The 17,548-nt window shown below is 36.3% G+C and overlaps 1 protein-coding gene across 1 annotated transcript in view; it reads left to right on the forward strand.

The window, feature by feature from the left end:
• The window catches only part of LOC135218854 (uncharacterized), a 473,700-nt gene that overhangs the window by 407,439 nt on the left and 48,713 nt on the right, over positions 1 to 17,548 (forward strand). The window lies entirely within an intron of this gene.

The raw sequence follows: 17,548 nt of genomic DNA on the forward strand, positions 1-17,548 counted from the left end.
TGTCCCAAATTAGGAGGATGATAAATGATGTACAGGAGTTTGTTTCAACATGAGATCCTTATATGGAACACTCCTTGAAGTTTCCAAATATCTTTGATATGGCATTGGAACCTTATAATCAAGCACTCACTGCCATGAAGAAGCAACAACAACAGCTGCCAATCACAATGTTCATCACTCGTACGAAGTAGGACCCTCCAAAGCCTCCCAAGTCACCAGAAGTAGTGCCTCTTGAATTGCCTGAAGAAATACCTCTTGAATTGCCCGAGTTAGTGCCTCCTGAAGCACCTCCTGAAGAAGGTGAAGAGTTGCCCTCAGAGGAGATGTAACTCCTCTACCTTGTTGTGCAGTTAAATCTTCATTGTCTGTCATCGGACTGCACAGCAAATTCATATCATCATCATCTTTAATAAACATTCATCAAAGGTGAGTACCCTATTTATGTATGATGTACTAGTATGTATAAAATGTTTAATGTCTCTCTCTCTCTCTCTCTCTTCTCTCTCTTTCTCTCTCTCTTCTCTTTCTCTCTCATCTCTCTCTCTCTCTCCTCTCTCTCTCTCTCTCTCTCTCTCATGTACATAAATACAAATGTTTCCCTTGTAAAAAGAAAACTGGACTGCTTGAATAGTAACTAGGTGAAAGAAAATGGACTGGATTATTGTCACATGTACGTAACTAAGTTATACAGTATTTACATATATTTTTAACCATAAAATGTTTGATGATTTACTTCAAAATATCGCAAAATATTGTTTCAAAGATTAATACACTACATTATAGGATAATAGTTTATTGTACATTTGATGTAGGGTGGTATTTTTTTAGTATACTTTTGTTTGAACTTTAAAGATAGGCAGATATAAGCATTTATAGAGGGGTGTTTTAACTATTCGTGGGTTCAAGCTATTTGCGCTGGAGTCTAGTATGCATCCCCTGTGAATAAGGAGGGGTCCACTGTATCATAATATCTATTTCACTGTTTTTCTTTTTCATTCTCAGTTTTTAGGCATACATAGGAATCTATAAAAATGCCCAAGGGGTACAGAAGAATAAAAAGGTTGTGAACCACTGTCGTAGTGCATCGCTGCAGCACTGAATTACCTCTTAGGTTTCAGTGCTTGGTCTTTGGCCAAAATTCTACATTCCAGTGCAGTGGGTACGTCGTTTTTGTCAAATGCTTTTTGCGTTGAACTTTCCGTTTTTCGAACAATTTTCGAGAAAATTTTCTATCATTTGTTAAACAAATGCTCGTACTTCTAACTGATTGATTATCTTGTTTATACTTGCATTCGATGGCTTACTGTATCTTACAAGTTAAACTGTATTAAAATAATTTGTCTTTTTTCATTTAACAATATTACAGGTAGTACCTTCGAGGATACGAAAGGCTCCCAACTTACGAAAAACTCGAGATACGGGAAAGCCCAATACGAAAAATTTAACGGCTCTACCATAACGAAAAGTTTTCAACGATACGAAAGGTTTCTGGAAAGGTACCGAGTTTTCGCCGAACCAACCCCGATAACAATTTTTTGAAACTCGCGCCGCCGCCAACTTTAGTAGACTCCGCCACCAATTCCTCCTTGCTCTCCCATTGGTTCCTGATGCTAGTCCGGCGGCCATGAGAGCCTTCCTTCCTCCTAATTGGCCAGCGTCCCTTCCCATCAATGGCATCTATGTACGTGGTTGGCGTGCCTCGGCCATCTGGGCACCGAGCATAGTTATTAAGTACGCACCGACGGTATTCGTTTCGGGATCATCAACTGTTTCTGAATCTACTAGTTCCAGAGGTTCGACATCTTGTGAGTGGGTGTTTGTTTTCATGTGTATTTTAAAAAAAAACTTCTAACAATTCTTTTCACAGAAAATTGGAAAAAAAAAAAGAAGAGCTACCTCCCTTGAGTGCGACGAATATATATGATATTGATTGACCACCAAATAAGATCTCTCTCGTGGGATAAGTGACCCAAGGATCTTCGACACTGGGATAAGTTGATTCAAGGTCTCTCTCGAATGGGATAACTGGAGGAAACTTTGGCAGGAGGGTGTTGAACAATCATTTACAACATGCATACCAGTATAATCAAGGCACTTCAGTTTATGTTGAAGGTCAGCAGCCGAACATTCAGGTACCCAAATCAGTTGCGAAATGAGCATTTGCATTGGTTTGAGCATGTTTTTGGTTTTGAAATTGGACACCAGGGCCAAACAAGAGTCATAGAGGTTGCCAACAATTAGTAGATTAATTATCAAGAAGGTAGGGGCAGCCGTTAATGAACGCTACCGCGTTATTTTTAGAAAAAAAAAGCACCCCCGTAAAAGGCTCACATACAAGGTCGTTTATGCTTGCGCCAGTTTGATGACGTTTGCCCTGAGTCGTTTCAGGTAACATTGTGAAAAAAGTATGGCAGAAGCAAGCTTCCTTGGATCGTTATTTTTTTTTTAAAGAGGCCTTTAGCATTAGGCAGGAGTAAGCAAAAGGAAGAACCAAGTGGATAGAATAAACAGAAAACTTGGAGAAAGTGGTTGATGAAGTTGCAAATTCTGGGAAAAAAAAACCATACATAAAGTAAAAAAAAAAAATAAAAAAAAAAATCAAAAAAAAAAAAAAATAAAAATAAAAAAAAAACAAATTTTTTTAAAAAAAAAAAAAAATTTTTTTAAATTTTAGTTTTTTTGTTAAGTTTAAGTGTTTTACAGTTGTTTTGTTAATGTGGTTTCGTAAATTTTAGTTTGGAAGTTTTCCTTAAATTTTTTTATGTGTTTTGTAAAGTTGAGTGTATTGCACGTATGTAACGGTATCTTGCAGTACCCAGTTTGTCCTTCTTCCTCATTGCTGCCACTTTCGGAGAATTAGCCTCACTCGAAAGGTAAGCTTCCACCCATTTTTATGTACAGTATTTCTTAATATACCATGTACACCTAATACACTTTAATTTCACAGGTTATTTTAGTATTTTGTTTATTAATGTTTTAGGTATTGATGGTCATTAATTGTGGTAGTATTTCATTGTTTTATGTCAATTTAAGCCTTTATTATGAAATTTACTGGGGTTGTTTTTTGGAGGGCCTTGGGAACGGATTAGCCATTTTACATATAAAATGTTGGTCCGTGATACGAAAACCTCATGTTACGAAGGGCCCCCCGGCCAACGGTAACTTATTAATTTCGTTATCTCGAGGTAACTAACTGTATAGTTCTTTAATGATAAACATATTTGACCAAAATAAACTAAAAGTAATAAGCCTTTAATATAAAATTTAAAACTTCTGTATCAAGTTTTAAACATAATAGATGTATAAGAATCGTATGTAAAACTTGTGGATGTCACGCCATAGCTGGCTTGAGACTGTACAAGGGAGCTTTTAGTATGTTGGGAGGATGAGGAAAGGAAGAAAGAATTAAAATATTACTGTATGTATGTTAAAAAGCCAATAAAACAATTTCACATATAGAAAAATGGGAATTTTTTCCCCCCCCATAAATTTGAATGCAATGATAAAATATGAAAGACAATTTAAATGCAATAGAGAAAAAAAAGTTTTTAATTGAGGCCAATGTTGGGTTTGGCACTTTGCACTTGAGGTGAAGACGGTCTAGTTGAACAATATTAACCCTCTTATTCGCCGATTGGACCATATTAAACATCGAGTCAAAATGTATCCCCGTTAATGCCAGATTGGATGTATCATTCGTCGGGCTTCCAAAAAAGTTTTCTTTTTTTAAAAAATTCGCGGAAAAATAAAAACCTTATAGGCCGACCAGCCGAAAACTTTTGTAGCACGCACCATTGGGGGATGCTGGGAGTTTCACGGATCAAGGCGTTGTTTTTGTTTACAATCGCTAACGCAGGCGCCGCAAGCGCGAATTTCTTTTCTTATCGCACTAAAAAGTATCAGGTGACACATCTTGGAAACTTATTTCGTTCACTTTGACATAAATTTTTGCACCATTTTTAAATTATCCTTTACATGACGTATTATATATAGAAAATAAAATGCCCCGCCACAACTTTCATGTAAAATACAACAAAACAAAATACTCATGATTGTAGACCTTTTATCCAGTTTTGAAATATTTTTCATAATAATAACTGATAAGTGCAAAAAATTTTCAAACCTTCGGGTCAACTTTGACTCTTACAGAAAATGGTCCGGAGAAACGCAACAATTTAAGGTTAAAAATTCTTTTATATTTATATTAATATTCAATCCATTTGATTCATTTTGGCAACAATTGGACGTCTTCTAGCACAATATTTTCGATTTATGGTTGAATTTTAATTTATGAAAAAAACTTGTTTTTCCTTACGTTTCGTGCGATAACTCTTCCGAAACTCAAAGTTTTTTTTTTTTTTTTCGTGCGATTTTTGTACCCTAATGTTTTGCACCCTTTTAAATTTGCTGTTACATAAAGTTTTATATATGGAAATGGCGCAATTTCATGCCACAATACAACAAAAAAAACAACCCATGTTGGTTTGAGTTTTTTTATCAGTTTCGAAATAAAATTTTCATATAAATAACGTTAAGTGCAAAAAATTTCAACTTTCAGTCAACTTTGACTTACCGAAATGGTTCGAAAAAAAAAACGCAATTGTAAGCTAAAACTCTATTATTTTAGTAATATTCAGAAGTCATTTACCTTTTCATTTTTGCAATGACTTGGAAGTTCTCCTAGCACAATATTTTCGATTTATGGGGGTAATTTGATTTGAAAAAAAAAAAAAATGAAAAAAAAAAAAAAATTTTCCGTTACGTTCGGCCCGGTTGAAATCTCGTTCCGAAAAAATCAAGAAATTTTTTTTGTGCGATTGTCCGAAATGTTTGCACCATTTAAAATTAGCTGTTTACATAAAGTTTTCTATATGAAACTGTGCTCAATTTCATGTAGAATACAACTACAAAAATGATTGAAGGCTTGATAGCTTTTTCTCTTTTTTTTCGAAATATTTGCATTATAAATCACGAATAAATAGGAAAAAAACTACGTTTCGGATCAATTTGAACTCTACAGAAATAGTTTGGAAAAACGCAATTGTAAGCTAAAACTCGTACGGGTCCTAGGTAGTTAATTCCGTTCGATTTTTCTTCATTTTGAAACAAAATTTGAAAGGTCTTCTAAAAAACAATATTGTGGTTTAATTTGGTATAAATTTTTTGAAAAATATTTTTACCTTGCACCTTCCAAGCCGCGCGCCGATTTCGCTGGCCGCAAGTCTTCCGAAAATCACGTACATCGCATTATCCCTAATATTTGCTCCTTTTTCATAATTAGCCCCTTTTTATTTTTAAGAGTTTCATATATCAAAATGTGCAGCAAATTCATGGGGAATACAATAAAAAATAATTGAAGGTTGTAGCTTTTTTTCATACTCCAGAACATTGGCATATACAAAAAAAAATATAAAAAAAAATTATAAAAAATTTCGACATTCGGTTCAAATTTAACTTGTTTCCGAAATGGTCGTAAATCTTGCAATTCTAATCTAAAACTCTTAACAGTTTTAAATCATAATAAATTTTCAAATCATTTGTTCTAATTTTGAACAAATTGGAAGTCCTCTAGAAACAATACATTTAGGAATTAAACGGTGGGGAATTTTTGGAAAATAACATTTTTTTACGTGCCTGCACCGGCTGCTTACCGAATTCGTACATAATTCATTGCTTTGTGATAATATTTTTTCCGGGGTTCTTGATTTTATTGTTTTTACTATGTATTTATATTATCAAAAGGATTGCAATTTAGGTGTACAATACAACGAAAAAAAAGTAACTCGTTATTCCCCCACCACCTTTGACCGTTTTTTTGCACAGCGTGATTTTGAATACAATTATCTATGAATTTTTTTTTTTGCCACCATATATTCGCATTATTTATCATATGATAATGATATTATTTTTCCATGTTTCCTGATGATTGCATACTAAACTTCCAGGTCAATGCAAAAAAAAATGAGCCAAAAATGCAACTCCTTAATCTTCAAAACGAAGCGCCGCTGTGATTTTTTTGAAAAAATTATTTTTTCCCCGCTTCCTTCCAGGCGCTCACTCCAAACGGGCGCCGGGCAATACAGGAGAGGTTGGTTTTGATTTTTAGGGCTTCGGCGTAAGAGTGTTAACAAAATAGTAAGTAAATTGAAAGTACAAAGCTTTTCACAATAGAAAATTTAGGCAGAAAACGATTATCAAAATAATTCCATCATTGCGATGATAACAGCTAACTTGAGGTAGAGGGAGGGGTTGTTTATATTTTTTAGGAATAATGAATGAATGGTTTTAAGTTATTGTGTGTCATGGTATTGTTGAGGAGAGAAGAGACAGCAAAATCTTTACTATAATAATTATGTAAAAGCAGTACCAATTTACATAAAAAATAAAATATTATTTCACAATAAATTTAACGTAATGATAAAACATGAAAACCAATCAAATGCACAATACAGTAAAATAAAAAAAAGACCCTTGCTTGGAGTCCAGTGTTTCGGATTAGTATTGAGTGAGATAAGGAGAAGAGGGAGGAAAGGGAGAAAGAAAGAAAGAGGAGGAGGGGATAAAGGGAAAAGGAAGAATGGCTGTGCTTCCCACTGGCTTATCAGCTGGGTTGGGATGATTATTCACCCATTTCTTTCACTTTACACTCGATCTGCCCAAATCACTTCTATTTTTGTTACAGTAAAATACATATCTAGTGACTATTGCTTTTTACGATTTTTTACTACTGTAAAAGTAACTAAGCTCTAAATAAACAAACTGGCACCGCTTTCAGGTTTTGTATGCCTTCGATTTGTTTGTTTTAAAAAATGGCTTCCTTGTGAAAAGGTTATTTTAATCTCCTTTGCAAAAATCCTCATGTTTGTTTCAAAAGTCTGCCCATTTGCCCAACAGTAAGTTGATGTATTGTTTTGGCCATTAATTAATCTGTGGACACAACAACAATCGGAGACAGTCGGCGCACCACACTATCGATTCCTTTGATTATCCTTTTATCTAATATGTGAATAAAATTTATTTGCTTATCAACCTTTGCATTATGCAAGCAATTCGATTTCATCAAAGGGTTCCTGTCTCTCCTCCCTCCATCCCCCAGCCAGCTGGGCGCCATTTTCACAAAACAGTTCATAAATCATACACAGAAAAAACACAATGTTGAAAATTTTACTTCATATAACGTACTGTTTCATTACTTTACATTCTTTAATTCAACTGGTTTTGAACACATTAGTACTAGAAAAAAAATGTGAAAAAGGGGGACTTTTTGGGTTACTTTTTTTTTGGGCTTGGCTGGAACAAATTGATCCTGATTCTCTTTATTTCTTATGTGGGGATATTGTTTCTTATTTCTAACAAATCATACTTCGAACAGCACTTCTGGAACGGATTAACGTCAAAGTCTGAGGTACTACTGTATATCTGTTTTCCGCTTCAGTTTCTCCATTTTCATCTCTGGTTAAAGTTATTTTAGCAATATCATAATCATGCATGTGGTAATGGTTTTATTTAAAAAACTACTACAGTGGTACCTCAACATACGAAAGTCCCCAAGCTTACCGAAAAAATTCTAAGTTAGTTAACAAAAGCAAATCACGAAGATTTTTTTGGCTCTACATACGAAAATAAAAGGTTCAAGGTTACGAAAGGTTGTTGCTGTTAAGTTAAGTCCCAAGATTCGCCCGACGGGACCACTGATAAACAATTTTTTAAAACTCGTTGCACCGCCAACTGAGTAGACTCGCCACCATCCTCCTGCTCTCCCATTGGTTCCTTGATGCATAGTCAACCGCCATAAAGGATCCGTGCTCTCCCTATTGGTCAAGCATCTATCCCAATCGTGCTATACGTAAAGGCGGGGTATTTCGCCCCACTGCTTTCGCACCAGTGTTTGTGTACACATGCGGGGAATTTTTTTTTTTTCGTTCGTTCTATACGATTTCACTTTTTTAACGTAAATTCCCTGTTAAGTGATTTCGTTGTACTACTTCAATCCGTGTTGTGTGAGAACTTTCTTTAGTACACATACTAAACATAACTTTAATTCCGTTGGGTACAAAGTAATACGTTAGTCATGGGTCCCAAGAAAGTTGCTGAACGTTCACGGATAGAAGAGGATGCTTTCTATGGAGACGAAGATGGAGATAATTAAAAAGTATGAAGCTGGCATGCGTTGGTTGAGTGTGATCACTAAGGGACTACGGCTGAAATCCGTCGACAATAGGCACCATCCCGTTAAGCAGAAGAAGGAAGCCATCAAAGAAAGCTACAACCTTCCAAAGTGGGCGTGACTATTTTGTCTCCAACAAGAGGAGCCATGGTGCATGACGAGATGGAGAAGCTGCGTTCTTGTCTTGGATTAAAAGACAAAAGAAAATCGGCTGGCGATGACGATAACCGAGACGGCCAATCTTGCCACAAGGCCAAGCCGCTATGATTTTCGGTGATTATTGATTGCCCAGGCCGAAGACGAACTGGAGGAGAAAGGGACATCGGGGGACCCAAGCCAAGCCCAGGCTTCAAGGCTTCTCATGGGTGGTTTAAAAAAAATTCCGGAAACAGGACTGGCCTCCATTCCATCGGGGGATTGTTGGCGGCATGGAGGAGGCGGCCAGCTCGGACACGAAAGCAGCCGAAGCCTTTATGAAGACGTTCGACGAGATGACGATCAAGGAAGGCTACAGTTTTCAGCAAGTCTTTCAACTGTGATGAGACTGGCCCTTTTTTGTTTTTTGGGAAAAAATTCCCTCGTCGGTACGTACATCACGGAGGAAGACGAAGAAGCTATCTTGGCATGAGCCATATGGAAAGACAGGCTTACCCGCTCGCACTTTGTTTCGAACCGCCACTGGGGAGGGATTGCAAGGTGAAGCCACCCCCTACTTGTGTATTCATATTCGGAGACTCCTTGAGCCTTCAAGGCCCACCCAACAAAGTGTCTTAAAGGGAGGAAGCTTCCCGAGTTGATGTGGGGGGCTAATGCGAAAGCCTGGGTAACGAGACTTTTGTTCAACCGAGTTGGGTAAATCTGAGTTTCGGCCCGACAGTGAAGAAATTCTTGGAAACGAGAAGTGCCTCCCATCTGAAATGTCCTGCTGTTGTTGGACAATGCCCCTGCTCACCCTCCTGGCCTCGGGGAAGATATCCTAGCAGAGTATTCTTTCGTGAAGGTTGTTTATTTTCCGCCTAACACCACTCCTCTCCTCCAGACCAGCAAGTGATATCGAACTTCAAGAAGCTGTATACGAAACATCTTTTCAAAGAAGATATTTTCGACATCAACCGGATACCACAAACCTCACCTTGGCTTGCAATTTAGAATTGGAAGGGCATTTCCAATGTTGTGATATGCATCGAATCATCCGGATCAAGCTTGGCAGGAGGTGGTTTCGAGTGTGAACCTTGAATTCCTTTGGTGGAGGAAACGCTTAGCCTGATTTGCTGTATCTGTCCGTAGACTTTTGGAGGGATTCGAATGTGGGGCGAAGCTGTGTCAGGAGTTCTAGAAACAGTTGGACGATCCTGAAACTGTTTCGCAACCAGATCTTGAAGAGATTGTTGCACGTGGCAAGTCCCTGCAGGAGTTGGAGGCCATGCAACATAACGTGGTTCAAGAAGAGTTCTCTAGCAGTGGTGAGGAGGAGGACGACCCTATGACAACGGTAGAAATTAAGGATGCTCTAGAGCGTGCTTTTCATAAGGTCAAAGCATATCTAGTAAAAGAAAAGACACACCCCAAAAAGGGCTTACACTAGGTCGTTATGCTTGCCGCGAGGTTTGAGACGTTTACCAGAGTCCGTCTTTCAGGAAACATTGGGAAAAGCAGGCAGAAGCAATCTTCCTTGGATAGTTATTTATTAAAGAGGCCTTTAGTAGGAGTAAGTAAACAGGAAGATCCAAATGATACTACAAAAAAAACACACCAAAGTTATAAAAAGTAAAAAAAAATGTAAAAAAATGAAAAAAAAAACAAAAAAAACAAAAAAAAAAAAAAAAAAAAAAAAAAAAATTTAATTTCTAGTTATTATTTGTAAGGTTTGAGTGTTATTAAGGTTTAACGTGTACGTTTACGTTGCAAGTTTTTCTGCTGTTTTTGTCCTCCTCCTCTGTCGCCACTTTTGAGATAGCCTTACTCGAAAGGTTATCAGCACCATAAGGTGCCAATAATAGAGTTAGGGCGCCATAACATACCTAACAGAGGTGCCATTAACCTGTTATCGGTGCCATTAACCCTCTTACGCCGATTGGACATATTAAACGTCGAGATAAATTGTCTCCCGGGTGCCGATTGGACGTATTAAATGTCAACATAAAAAAGTTTTTGTAAAAATTCGCGGAAAAATACTTGTAGGCCTACCAGCCGAAAACTTTTGAATCACGCACCTTTGGGGATGCTGGGAGCTCATGGATCAAGGCGTTGCTTTGTTTACAATCGTTAAGCAGGTGCGCAAGCGCGAATTTCTTTCTTATCGCACTAAAAAGTAACAGTGACACATCTCAGAAATTTCGTCACTTTGACATAATTTTTGCACCATTTTAAATTAGCCATTACATGGAGTATTATATATGAAAATGTGCGCAATTTCATGTAAATACAACTAAAAAATACTCATGATTGTAGCTTTTATAAGTTTTGAAATATTTTCACATAACAATAAGTGCCAAAATTTCAACCTTCGGTCAACTTTGACTCTACAGAAATGGTCGAAAAATGCAATTGTAAGCTAAAACTCTTATATTCTAGTAATATTCAATCATTTACCTTTATTTTGCAACAAATTGGACGTCTCTAGCACAATATTTCGATTTATGGTGAATTTATTAAAAAACTTTTTCCTTACGTCCTCGTGGTATCTTCCGATAAATTTTTTCGTGCGATTGTCGTAATGTTTGCACCATTTTGAATTAGCCGTTACATAAAGTTTTATATATGGAAATGTGCGCAATTTCATTCACAATACATCTAAAAACAACCCATGGTTGTAGCTTTTATCAGTTTTGAAATATTTTCATATAAATAATGATGTGCCAAAATTTCAACCTTCGGTCAACTTTGACTCCCGAAATGGTCGAAAAACGCAATTGTAAGCTAAAACTCTTATATTTTAGTAATATTTAATCATTTACCTTCATTTTGCAACAAATTGGAAATCTCTAGCACAATATTTTGAATTATGGTGAATTTATGAAAAAAAAACATTTTCCTTACATCAGCGCGGTAACTTCCGAAAAAATCAGAAATTTTTTTGTGCGATTGTCGTAATGTTTACACCATTTTAAATTAGCCGTTACATAAAGTATTATATATGAAAATGTGCGCAATTTCATGTAGAATACAACTAAAAATGATTGAAGGATGTCGCTTTTCTCATTTTCGAAATATTTGCATATAAATCACGATAAATAGAAAAAAAACCACATTCGGTCAACTTTAACTCTACCGAAATAGTCGAAAAACGAAATTGTAAGCTAAAACTCTTACAGTCTAGTAATATTCAGTCCTTTATCTTCATTTTGAAACAAATTCGAAGCATCTAGCACAATATTTAGATTAATGGTGAATTTAAAAAAAAAAAACTTTCCTTCCCTCCGCGCGCGGATTCTCGGCCGCAAATCTCTGAAATGTGTATGTCGCATTATTGTTATATTTGCTCCGTTTCATATTAGGCATTTCATAGAGTTTTATGTATGAAAATGTGCGCAATTTCATGTAGAATACAACTGAAAATAATTGAAGGTTGTAGCTTTTCTCATTTTCAAAATATTTGCATATAAAAAAATATATATATAAAAATTCGACATTCGGTCAACTTTAACTCGTCCAAAATGGTCGAAAACTGCAATTGTAAGCTAAAACTCTTACAGTATAGTAATATTCAATCATTTATCTTCATTTTGAAACAAATTGGAAGTCTCTAGAACAGTATTTAGATTTATGGTGAATTTAAAAAAAAAACATTTTTTTACATCCGTGCGTTATGAATTCATGTATCATTTTGTGATAATATTTTCTCTGTGTTGCTTTGAACATTTTACAATGTGTTATATACCAAAATTATTGCAATTTAGTGTACAATACAAAGAAAAAAATTAACTAGTTAGCTTTAACCGTTTTGCTCACAGCGTGATTTGAATACAATTATATATGAAATTTTGTTTTTGCGCTATCATATATCGCCTTATTTATATATGATAATGATATTTCTTTTCATTTCTGATGGTTGCATACTAAACTTCAGGCAATGACAAAAAAGGGAGCCAAAAATGAACTCTTAACCTTGAAAACTAAGTGTGCTGTGATTTTTTGAAAAAAAAAAAATTTCCGCTTTGGCGCTCACTCCGAGACCGCCTCGGCATTTGGGAGACGATTTTTATTATACCCCTTCGGCGTAAGAGGGTTAACTGAAACTCGGCACTATTAGCTCCATGAATTGGCGAGTTTTGGTTAATGACAGTTTTCACTTATCAGCACCCCGCCAAGAACTGGGAAATGCCTGTATTATTATTATTATTATTATTATTATTATTATTATTTATTATTATTATTATTATTATTATTATTTTTTTTTTTTTTAAGGTAGGAGACCCCCTCTCAAGCTTGTTTTGTTAAAGAGAATGGCAGCATCAGTGGAATTTATTTTATATATGGTGTTCACAATTCTTTTTAATATTTTGTTCTCATCAGGTCTAATATATTTGCTAATAACTGGTTGATGTTCATATTCTGGATAAGGGAAATTATTTCTAGAAATATTGATTATTCACATGGTAGTTAAAAGTGATGTCTGATCACCGTAAAGTTTGCAAATTGCGATCTGGAAATCAGGATTTTTTATTCTTCTGTGTAGAATCTTTTTCATTTTCTAAGGGCTTAGCAGAATTAAAATGTTTCCAACCGTATCTTCGGTTCATCTCCAAGGGATGGTGGTGGTGTTCTGGTTGGAATGGGGTTGTTAGACAGTATTTATAGTGTCCCAGGGGCTCTGGCTTGTGAGAGCTGAATTTTCATTGGCTGGATCAGGTTATTAACCCTTAAACGCCGAGCCGATATTTCCAAAACAGTGTCTCCTGTATGCCGGCGCCGTTCGCGAGTGAGCGCCGAAGTGGAAAAATTTTTTTTTTCAAAAAATCAAAGCTTGCTTAATTTTCAAGATTAAGAATTCATTTTTTGGCTCCTTTTTTGTCATTGCCTGAAGTTTAGTATGCAACCATCAGAAATGAAAAAATATCATTATCATATATAAATATTGGAATATATGACAGCGCGAAAAAAAATTTCATATATAATTGTATACAAATTGCGCTGTGAGCAAAACGGTTAAAGCTAATGAGTTAATGATTTTTCGTTGTATTGTACACTAAATTGCGATGATTTTGGTATATAACAAATTGTAAAACGATCAAAGCAACACAGAGAAAATATTATCACAGTATGATGCATGAATTCGTAACGCACGGATGTAAAAAAAAACTTTTAAAAAATTCACCATAGATCGAAATATTGTGCTAGAGACTTCCTGTTTGTTGCAAAATGAAATTAATTGATTGAATATTACTAGACTGTAAGTGTTGTAGCTTCCAATTGCGTTTTTTTACCATTTCGGTCGAGTTAAAGTTGACTTAAGGTCGAATTTTTTCTATTTATCGTTATTTATATGAAAATATTTCAAAACTGATAAAAGCTACAACCATGGGTTGTTTTTTGTTGTATTCTACATGAAATTTGCTCACATTTTTATATATAAAACTTAATGTAACGGGTAATTTAAAATGGTGCAAACATTACGACAATCGGACGAAAAAATTTCTGATTTTCTTCAGAAGAGTTACCGCGCGGACGTAAGGAAAATTTTTTTTTTTTTTTTTCATAGATTCAACATAAATAGAAATACTATTGTGCTAGAGACTTCTAATTTGTTGCAAAATAAAGGTAAATGATTGAATATCACTGGAATGTAAGAGTTTTAGCTTACTAATTGCGTTTTTCAACCATTTCGGTCGAGTCAAGTTGACCGAAGGTTGATATTTTGGCACTTATCGTTTATATGAAAATATTTCAAAACTAATATAAGCTACAACGATGGGTTGTTTTATTGTTGCATTCTACATGAAATTGCACACATTTCCATACATAAAACTTTAGGTAACGGCTAATTTAAAATGGTGCAAACATTACGACAATCGAATGAAAAAATGTATGATTTTTTCGGTAGAGTCCGCGCGGACGTAAGGAAAAAGTTTTTTCATAAATTCACCATAAATCGAAATATTGTGCTAGCGACTTCAAATTTGTTGTAAAATGAAGGTAAATGATTGAATATTACTAGAATATAAGAGTTTTAGCTTACAATTGCGTTTTTTTACCATTTCGGCAGAGTCAAAGTTGACCAAAGGCGCACGTTTTCATATGTAAAACTCTATGTAACAGCTAATATAAAATGGTGCAAAAATTATGTCAAAGTGACAAAATAATTTCTGAGATGTGTCGCTGATGCTTTTTAGTGCGAGAAGTAAGAAAGTTGCGCTTGCGCGCCTGGGTAATGATTGTAAACAAAACAACAGCTTGATCTATGAACTCCCAGCATCCCCCAAGGCGCGTGATTCAAAAGTTTTCGCCTAGTAGGCCTATAACTATTTTTCTGCGAATTTTCATCGACGTTTCGTACGTCGGTTCGGCACCCGACAGACAATTTTCGTCAACGTTTAATAAGTCCAATTGGCGTTAAAGGGTTAAGTCATTGAGCAAAACTGTCCCCAGAGGTGGATGCTCGCACTGTTCATCGCATGCAGACGTTGGAGACTGGGAGGGTAGCATAGGGAAGGTCACTGCTGGTAGATGGGGTCACCACCTGATTGGTCCGTTCAATCGGCTCTGGAGTGCTGGCCCTCTTAACGAGAGAATGTCTTGATGAAGTCATTGGGCTTCCGCACGGCATATCATTCCCGTGCTGCAGCCTGGTGACAGGCAAGAGGGCTCTCGAACTGGGGAATTTTTTCCTCGGTTTGACTCTAAAATTTATCTCATCCTATTTCTATTACTTATAATTGCTTCGTTCTCCTTCATATTTACCAACTGTCTCCAACCTTGCTATCAAAACTCTCTTACCCATTTCACTGTCCAGATTCTTTTTTAGGGGACATCATATCCGGTATTGGAATTTTTTTCAAAATCAATTGTGGGAGCTGTGGTGGTCTTGCCAACTACCCGATAATGTTTGGACACCTAGGAGTGTCAGTATTTCCATACTGCATGCGGGACTATTCTCGAACAAAAACTTGGCCTTCGGATTCCAGGGGTTGGCCGGTTTCATAAAGATAAGACTCTCGGCATTCTGTCCGGTTTGCCTGCCACTATAATTAAAGTGGGGATGATTGTATTCCTGTAATGCTCTCAGTCCCATCAAGCGGGTTTGGCATACACTTGAGCCACTCTAATCATAGTGGTACCATCCCTTCATGGTAGGGTAGGGAGTGGACATTGGCGGAGGAATTAATTTCATGAAAGGATAATGGGTTCTCTTTTGGGATGTCAGACAGTCTAATTGTTTTTTTTCTGTCTTTTTCCCCAAAATTATTTCTTTTCCAATGAATGAAATTAATGTTACCTGTACCCTTGGATCAAATGGCGAACCCCTGACACTGTTGATGACCTCAACTAATTTAATTAGGGAAAATTCTGTTGATGACCTCGGAGCTAGGAAGGACCATTCTATTGATATTCAAAAATTTAGTAATTTGGGTAACACAAGGAAACTTCGAATCCTTCATGTTACCCAAATTCCAGTAGAGACAAACTATGATAATATATATAAAGCATTTGAGTGTTATGGATGCATAAAAGAAATAAGAATGAAACTTGAAGATACAAATTGGGATTCATGGATATCTTACAATAGTTGAATATAATGGCTGCTCTTTGTGATAAGGTACCAAAGGATTTGGATGTCTATAGACCTGCGGACTGGTTTGAAAAAGATGCTGATTTAGTTATGCCTTCCCAGAGGAAGCCAAAACCACCGATGTGGCTTGTAGCTGAATCTGGGGGGTTCCGGGGAACTTTTTCAGAATATGCAAATTAATTCAGAAAAAAGTAGGAACTATTGCACCGGGAGATATATCTCGTTTTGGAAGAAATAGTTACCTTATCCATGCCAAATGATGCACACAATCTGTAATACTATCCAACCTTAAAACAAGTGATTTTGATATTAAGTTAGATGTCAAACCCCACCTAAATATTAGCTACGGAAGGGGAGTAGTATTTAACAAAGATCTGTATGAATTTACAGAGGAGATACTGGCCATGTGTCCACTAAATGTATGGAAAGTACACAAAGTCCTAGGTACATTAATGATTATCCTTACTTTCCAGGATGCTGATGTACCTTCCCATATTATTATTGAAAATGAAATTATTAAAGTTCGACCATGCAAGCAGAAGCCACTGCAATGTTTTAATTGCTTTAAATTGGGACACCCATCAACAGTTTGCAAAAATGAAAAAATGTATGGTATTTGCTCCAAATCTTACCATGGGGAATGTGCACCTGAGGCCAGGTGTTTAAATTGCAACTCAAATCATAAATCCACTGACAGGAGCTGCGAGATGTATAAGTTGGAAGAAGCTGCCCTTAACAAATCCAGTTTAGAACATATAAGTGTGGGATATGCCAAAAGACTATTAAATAAGTCAAATAGCTATGCAAAGGCATTAAAATCAAACCCACCTAGTACTGCCAATAGTTCTATAAAAAGAAATATACCATCTAATGATGAAATGATGCATGACAAGGTAAGCATATTGCCTTCTGAGGCTTTGCCACAGTGTATTAACAGTGGGGCATTGCCCATCTCCGTACAACCTTCGCCCCCCATTACAATCTGTTGATGTTTCTGATCAACTGGAAGATAACTTGAATAAATCAGAAATTCAAGTCGAGGTCCACCATCCGCCTCAACAAATAGATCAAAAGGACACAATGAAAAAGACAAACGTAAAACCCAATATATCAAAACCATCTCTAAAAAAACCTACAGGAAATAATGTTAGATTAAGAATTGCCAATGGGAAGACCTCATTCAAGATGTCTTCCAGAAATAATCCATAGTTTCATACAATCAACTTACCTGTCAGATATATACTTAGCTAAGACTCCGTCGTCCCCGACAGAAATTCAAATTTCGCGCCACTCGCTACAGGTAGGTCAGGTGATCTACCGCCCTGCTCTGGGTGGCAGGACTAGGAACCATTCCCATTTTCTACCAGATTTTCTCTGTCACCGGTGGTATCAACATTGTTGTTACTACCTCCTGACTAGAATTTGTTTTTCAAGGCAATTGATCTTCTTTCATCTGACTTTTTGGTGACGTACCTGGATCGTTGTTTTGGCATTCGCTACTGTGGACTGGATTTGGTCTTGCTTTTGATTTTTCTACAGAATGTCTGATTCAAGTGTTAGTGTGAGAGTTTGTGTGAATGTAGGCTGCAAGGTGAGGATACCGAAGGCTTCGGTTGATCCTCACACTGTATGCCGTAAATGAGAGGGTTTTG

Source organism: Macrobrachium nipponense, chromosome 1, assembly GCF_015104395.2.
Source record: "Macrobrachium nipponense isolate FS-2020 chromosome 1, ASM1510439v2, whole genome shotgun sequence".
In the NCBI taxonomy this organism is placed as follows: domain Eukaryota; kingdom Metazoa; phylum Arthropoda; class Malacostraca; order Decapoda; family Palaemonidae; genus Macrobrachium; species Macrobrachium nipponense.